The sequence below is a fragment of the Humulus lupulus genome, chromosome 1, assembly GCF_963169125.1.
Source record: "Humulus lupulus chromosome 1, drHumLupu1.1, whole genome shotgun sequence".
NCBI lineage: Eukaryota > Viridiplantae > Streptophyta > Magnoliopsida > Rosales > Cannabaceae > Humulus > Humulus lupulus.
In genome coordinates, this window is record NC_084793.1 from 25,096,463 (window position 1) to 25,104,884 (window position 8,422).

At 28.6% G+C, this 8,422-nt stretch overlaps 1 long non-coding RNA gene across 2 annotated transcripts; it reads right to left on the reverse strand.

The window, feature by feature from the left end:
* On the reverse strand, window positions 1–2,824 carry LOC133789338 (uncharacterized). 2 transcript variants are annotated; one of them, XR_009873528.1, is made up of 3 exons: window positions 808–2,824; window positions 615–680; window positions 1–449 (listed from the first exon to the last, which is right to left on the reverse strand). It is a non-coding gene; the product is annotated as an uncharacterized LOC133789338 (long non-coding RNA). The 2 variants fall into 2 exon arrangements; XR_009873529.1 differs by having other exon boundaries at window positions 615–701.
* Window positions 2,825–8,422: the final 5,598 nt, after the last annotated feature.

The following is an 8,422-nucleotide window of genomic DNA, read 5'->3' on the forward strand; positions in this document are numbered from 1 at the left end:
TTTCTGCTACTTTTATTGACAATATAAAATCGCGTTACATGCCCGACATGGTTTTCTAAGGGCATAAAATCCAACAAAAATATATTCATTGAAAAAGGTTATAATGTCATACAGTCTAAAAGACTAAAAAACTTGAAGAAAAGAAGGGAAATCTTCTAGCCATACAAATTCGTTGTCCACCCTAAAAGCATGTACTGCCAATTCATGTGCAACCTTATTAGCTGTACGATGTACATAAATTAGGGACACTCCTGGAAAATTGGACAACAAACTTGCAATATCCTCTAACAAAGAACCTAAGTTATTGCAATAATAGGATCTTTTCAAAAAAACAATCATAGCTGCTAAACAATCTGATTCAACAAAAATCAAAGGAAGACCTAGCATTTGGCTCCAATCCAATGCTATCATTAACCCTACACATTCTGCCCGAGTCACTATAAAGCAACCTACAAAACAAATAATATACAGAGCACAACATTAGAAAAAATAAAAATAAAATTAGAAAAAAATAAAAAATAAACTAAAGCCTAACTATTACTAAAAAACACAACAACCTAAAGGGATGTAAATCCCTACAGGTTGGAGAGAATTATCTTTAAAAACAATACTACCTAAGAGTGATTTGGAGAGACAAGCCAGGACTTCTCCACATGAATTTCAAATAATCGAACCAATACCTATAGTATTAAAAACAACATCTATAGATGCATCAACATTTAGTTTATTGTGACATACTAAAGAATAAATCCAATAATCAGTAGATTGACAAACTGTATGTGTCGTATGAATCTTTGAATTCCCAACCTGATTATACTTGTCAAATAATGATCTAATTCTTGAAACCATAATCATTGGAGATTGGGCGGTTCGACCGTGAGTAATATTGTTCATCTCTCCCCAAACATACCAAGTAGAAAGAAGAAATAGTTCAAATTCAAATTGTTGAAACACCTCAGATGCCTTTAAAATGACTTGCTAAAAAGAGATATTATCACGAGTTGTATGGATAAGATCAAATTCTAGTAATTTCCATAATTTCAGAAACGCAAAACACCAAAAAATTGCATGGCTCTTCTATGTTGAACTCTTGAAAATCTTCCAAAATCTCATCATTTGGTCCTTGAGTATAAGTGTCAAAATTTTGCTCCAAATTGTTGTAGTTGTCCTCCCAAACATGGTCATTGTTTGGACAATTACAACACCATTCATTGTATGTTGCCATATCTTCCAACATCCAATAGGCTTCCTCCAATGATAATTGGTAGAAATTGGTGGTACCATCTCCTTTTTCTACCCATTCCCTTGTTGTGGAATTCAGCCCATTGAGGAATACTTCTAATTGACACTCTTTGGACAGCCCATGATATGGAAACCTCATTAGAAATGCCTTGTATCTCCACCATGCTTCATACAAGGGCTCCAAGTCGTGTTGAACAAAATTCATGAGAACTTGCCGATGAGACATATCAAGCTCCTTGCAAGACAATCAAACAAACAAAATGTAAAAAGGAACAAGAAAAATAAAGATGAAAAATAAAAACCAAATTGAAAAGCAATTGATTTTAACAAGAAAAATTTCACTAAAAACAATCCCCGGCAACGGCGCCAAAAACTTGTTGTGAAAATTGTATACGCAAGTGCACGAAATCGTCAAACAAGTAATAAAGTGATAAGTAAGATCGTCTCCACAGGGATTGCAAGTCAAATTTAATGTAAAACCAATTATTTAATAATTTGGAATTTTAAGAAAATAAATAGATTGGATGTTGTGAACTAAAATAAAATGATTAAACTGGAATCAAGATTAAAATATTGTTACAAACGCTGGAAAATTAACTGCAAAATAAAGTATCTATGGAATGATAGACTTGAATAGCTAAATTCCCCCTATATTTTACCTGCCCAGTTGTTACAGCATTACTTCAGCAAAACACAGAGAGTTAACTAGAATTCCTTATAAGCCCATGAGATTTTTCCAAAACTCATGAAATAAGTTCTATCATCTAACCCAATATATTCCTATATTAAATCAGATTCAAGAACATAATTTAAGCATCAATTCTCAAAGTTATGCAAGGTAGTAAAATATTCATATTCTACTTACTAAGAACAACCTAGAAAATGGGTGTTCTCTTGCATCATTCAAGCACCAACTACTAGATTTAACCTTTCCAGTATTAAATCTAGCTTAATAATCTGCCATTGTTGGCCAAACAACAACAAACAATAATCATGAACAACACTTGAATGAACAATGGTGAATTTACGTAAATATACATTCAAACTTGAAATACATGAAAAAGGGGGTCTTTAACCATTCAAGTGTCAAAAGTTTAGCTCATAATAAATTGTGCAAAAATTACAAAATTGAAAAAGAGAGAAAGATAGAAATAAAAACCCAATTTAGAATTGTCACAAGACTCTAAGTTTTTCTTCCAAATTCCTCTTCTTCTTCCTTTGAAAATTTGTCAATCTCAAAATTAAAATGCAAAACTAAAACCCTAAATAACACTCAAATAAACTTTCTCTTCTTTTTTCTTTTTTTTCTTTTTCTTCATTGTTATCTTTTTCTCTGGTTGCTTTTTGTCGGCGTCCCCTCTCTAGCAGCCGCCCCTTCTTTTCCTTTGATGATATATATATATATATATATCATATGCATATGATACCCTTGGTTGCAATGCCCAAGGCTAATCACGTGGCCCATTTGCTTTCCTTCATCACATATATACACATATATGATGTAAGGTCTCATTTTGTCAATTCCCTTTTCCAAAGCCCAATACGTGATGGCCCATCTTTTATCTTTTTTTTTTTTTTTTTCTTTCTGTTTCTTTTGATTTAAAGATATCTCAAATAAAGTCCATTAGACATGAGCCCAATCCAATTGGAAATGTGTTCAATTAAAATAACCACTAATCAATTTGGGCTTTTGGTGAGTACATAGACTTTGAATGAAGAATCAATTGTTCTTTAATCTCCTTTAATTTCAATAATTCCATTTAAGCTCCTAAAAATACACAAAATTGAGATTAATAATTATAGATAGGAAACTAAATAATGTCAAAATTAATATTTATTAAAAACTAAATAAAACTAATTAAAAGTCACTAAATTTAACTAAAAATACTTGAGAACAAAACTATTTTAATGTACAAAAAAAGTTAAATAACTCTATTTTTATAGAGTTATCACTATTAGTATTTTGAGAATAACCACACAGAGGACAATTTGCAAATTGAATCACCTTACGTCTATAAAGCCCAACATAAGTAGATAGAATTTTATGAAATCATCTCCATACAAAATGTAAAATCTTCTTTGGTAAGTGCAATTGCCAAAATTTCTTCCACCAAATTGAAAAGGCTGCTTTAGAGTGAAAAGGAGAGAAAGAAACTAAGTTTGTAGCCACCTTGTATCCACATTTTGTTGACTAACCATCATTTTTAAAATGCTACAACCAACTATCAGATTTTGGTACATATTTTATATTTTATGTGCACATATCATTACTCAAATTTTTTTTATGAGATTTACTTATATTTTTCTCTCTTACAAAACAACTTCAAATTTTGTTTTTTTATCTACTTTTCTTTTCTAAATTTTCTTCACTCTTGTTTTTCTTCTCTACTAAATATAATGTTAAATTATGAATAAAAATACTATATCTCTAATAATAGATATTCTTTTTGTCCCACCACTTAAAATTTGATAAATCATTATTTATATATAGAAATGTAGATTTAAATAAATATGTGGGACTCTGTTTTGCATATTTTGAGTGATGAAATAGAAAAGAGATTTGAAATTTATGAACTTATGTAATATATTTTTAAAGAGTCTATAAACTTTTAGAATATAACTGGTAATATAACTTCTGTAAACAGTATTTTGATAAAGTGTAAGTGTCCAGAGGAGTAAAACATCTTTAAAAAAAGGACTAATTTGCAAAAATAACATGATATCACACATCCAAAAAGATATGCAGTTACCTAGATATATAGGAAAAGTACCACTAATGAGGTATGATAAATTTAGTGAAATAACTTCACACAAACAAAATAATCTCATCAAGATGACGAAAACAAGACTACGTATATGAGTTATGTTTTTTTTTTTTTTTAAATGTAAGAAAAATGCTAAATTGTAACTTTTTTTTACACTCCGTGAGATACAAATTTGAAGTTAATATTAACATAATTTTACGTATTGAAATGTACCAATAAAAACATAAATTCAAACCATATATATAAAATAAAATATGTACAAGTGGGGTTGAAAGGTCAAACCGTACAAAACTGTTGCCAACAAAAGTTGAAACCTATATCATGTTATCAGGTTCAAAACTAAGTATTTTGCAGTTAGATATTACTATTAATTAGAGACAGTTCCAAAAGATATAAAAATCTAAAGTTTCCAACAAAAGTTTCAAAAGATTTATATATCTCACTTTGGGTGAAGAAATAAGTGAGATTATATAGTGTTAACTTCACTGGAGAAAGTGGCAGAATTGCTATCAAGAGAAGCAGATGAAGCATCAAAAAATTTGTGCTGTTCTTCAGGAATATTATCTTCAGCAGTTGTTGTTGTGTCTTTTGGTGATGTTGGTAAGATTGCAGTAATCATGTATTTCATAATATCTATAGTGCCAGAAGATTTCATAGTTTTCAAATATATGACATGCCTCTCATTACCTGAAGAACGATAGAATCACAATTTGTTTGGAATTGTGTCTACCAGTGAGCCAAATGTATATTGGCCGAAGTAAATTGTATCCATTTTTTTTATAGATAGGTGGGAGCTATCTGAAATTTTCAAAAGTAGAATAGAGAGCATGTGTGTGTCCATTGAGTCTTGATCTTCAGCTGCACTGAAGTATGAAGTGTTAGGATTTGATGCTTTAATTAAAACTCAATTTATTTATAATCTCATTTATTATTAATAAAAGAATAGAAATTATTTTTTGACTTGATCAATCACTTTACTCACATGTTTTATTTTCATGATTATTTGTTTAATTTAAACTTCTATTAAATCCCGAGCATATAGCTAATCGTATTTATAGTGACGTAATCACAGTAGAATATAAATATGATTATATATTCAAAATAAGTTAGTACTAATATTAGTCAGTGCACAATAATTACACTGACTTGTCAATCTACGATATGATCTACTTACACATTATCGGATGTATTTGTTACATCGGACTTGACCGATATTGACAATTGATAGAATAAGTAAACATACCGTTATTATCTATTCTAGTCATATCATATAGTTGACCATATGTCAATTTAATCTCAATTCTAAGTGGTTAGTTGATTAGAGGTGAAAAATGCAGTTTTATTGATCTTAAATGTCAAAATAAATTAAATTTTGATTATTATTTTCATTTAATTAATATGATATATTTTATTAATGAAAATATTTGATTATGATTTAGTTTATTGTTATTTTGTAGGAATTAAAGTTGTATTTTGGCACTTTGAAATAAAGATAAAAGAAAACAATTAAATTTGAAAAAGAGGAGAAAAATGACATTTTTCTTGAGACAAAGCAGGCCCAATCCGAAGGCCCAAGCCCAGCTAAATCTGGCTTTTTTTGTCTCCTTGCCAAGCTGCCAGCTGTCCGCGGCCCATTGCGACACGTGTCCCAGCCTTGCCTCTTTCAGCCATTGGTCCAAGCTCCCTGAGCTTCCTTCAATATAGCTTAAACCAAACAACTTCAGCAACTCACGCCTATCACATATGAAGCATCCTTCAGCTCAATGGCCCAAAGCCAGGCCTCCTCCAACGTGCCAGCCCAAGCCCAAAAAGTCCAACATGACCCTCCAAATCATCCTTTAGCATCAAGCCCAATCTGAAGCCTTCCCAACAGCCTGCCTACGGGGCACATTTTTATTGGCTAGGAGTGAGTCAAAACCCACTTTTACCACAGCCACCTTCAACCCATATTTTGTGGGTATTGGACTTTGCAAAATTGCCATTTTGAGTTTTAAAGCTCATCTTTTTTGGTGCTTTAGAAAAATGACATTTGACCATACAACAAAATAACTAGGTTAATATTTATAATAAGATTTGATTTCTCAAAATCATATTTTATTATTAATATTTCAGATTTATTTTATAAACCCCAAATTGTTGTTTAATTTCTTTTTAGTCATTTTCTCCATCTATAAATAGGGACACTTTCTTCACATTTTACATGTAATTTGTAGGTAGCAAAACTCTACCAAATTTTAGTCTCATTTCTCATATTTTCTCTCTAGAATTTTATGAGAATGTCTAGCATAATAGGCTAACCTTCTTGGGAAGGTTAGGATGATCATATATGCACTATGACTTTGTTTGATATTTTTTATTCACCATGCACTTAAAGTATATATATTTGAGTGATTTATTTTATTTCATCTCTATTTCTTCATCTTGTTATCTATATTTATGTTTACTAATAGTATATAGATTTTGTCAAGCACTTTCTATGTATTATCAAATTAGTGAAAATAATATAGACAAGATATTTATCATTTTCTCCATCTCATTCATATATATATTTACTTTTGCTAAAATCTATATAGAATTAGTCATGCTCTTTCTATGTATTTTATAAATAGTAAAAGTAATATTTGTGTTAGGTTTTATGTCCAATCTTCTATTGCATTATTGCCAATGGTATACTGTCATTTTTAGATTTCTCATAAGATTTATCTCATCTTTCCATGGTAAAGAATAATAATCACTTGAATATATTTTTGTAAAATATATTTGTGCATAAATGTTAAATCTTCCAAATGAATAGTTGGGATGTGAACTTCCAAATAAATATTTATATAACTTTTGTGAATCAAATATCCAAATAAATAAGTATGCATATTGATGACTCTTGATCCTTCCTACTTGTTACCTATTGTTACATCACACTTTAATCCATCTTTATTTCTAATCTTTAAATCTAAAAAATAACAAAAATATCACTTGTTCTATTTTCTTCATATTATTTATCTCTAACATTTATTTATTGATTAACTTGTTTCTTTACCTCTTTGTGGAATCGACCGCCCATCTATACTACGACTACCGCTAAGTGGAAGTCACGTTTGGGCGTTAAACAAATTTTGGCGCCGTTGCCGGGGAGGTAATAGTGAAAAAAAGTTTTTCAATAAATTTTGCAAAGAGGTAAGTAATTCTATCATTTTTTTTTGTGTGTGTATTTCTCTAGGATTTTTTTTTAGATTTATCTTATTTACTCTTTAAAAAAAAAGTAAAAAAAAAAATCACTATCATTTTTTTTATTGTCCATTTTTATTTAGTATTTAATTTTTTTTTGTCATTGTTGTTTTAAAAAAAAAAAAAAAAAAATTGTTATCCTTTCTTTTTCTTAGTTTATTTTGTTGTTATTTTTCTTAGTTTATTTTGGTGTTATTTTGTTAGTTTTCTTTTCTCTCTTTCTATTTATTCTTGTTGCAAAAATAAATAAAAATCAAAATAAAAATCAAAAGCTTGTTGTGTGTGTATTTAGCTTGTTAATTTATTTTTGGTAACTTATTTTATTTTTTTTCTTTTTTGTGCTCTCTTTCCTTGTTAATTTAAATTTGTTGTACAAAACAAAAATTAAAAAAAAAAAGCTTGTTGTGTGTTTATTTAGTTTTTTTTTTCTTGTAGCTTATTTTATTTTATTTAGTTTTTTTTTCTTGTAACTTATTTTATTTTATTTTGTTGTTATTTTTTTTTCTTTTGTTATTTTTCTCTCTTTTTTATTATTGTTGAAAAAAAAACTTGTGTGTATTTAGTTTTTTTTTTAATTTATTTTTGGTATCTTATTTTATTCTATTTTTCTTTTTTTTTTATGGTAGTAAAACAATTAATAAAAAAAAACTTGAAAAAAAATATATATATTAAAATTGGTTGCTTGACTATTTGTTAGTTTAGTTTTAATTTATTTCTTTTTTTATTTTAATTATTGGTTCCTTAGTTTATTGGTTGCTTATATTTGGTTAGTTTAGTTTTGTTGGTAAAATATTTCTTTTGTTTAATTTTTTTTTTGTGTTATTTTCTATTGTTAGATTTGTATCTTTATTTATTTATTATTGTTATTAGTTTTTTTTTTTAATTTTTAGGTTTTAAATCTTAAAAAAAAAAAAAAAAATCATAAAATACAAAAAAAAATATAATAATAAAAACAAAGCTTGTTTTGTCAACATAAGCAATTTTTGCTTAAATGCCAATTTGAGTAAAAGTTCCCTCCATGCTTACTTAGTAACCTCAGGGAGTTATAGTAAGTATTGGTTGTAAGAAGACCGCTTTTATGAATTGTGACCCCTCCACAATTATCTAGCAACATCGGAGAGTTCTAGATAAAGTGTGGGTTTTAAGTGGGACCGTTCTAAAAACCTCAAATCGACCTGGAAACAAGTAAAAAA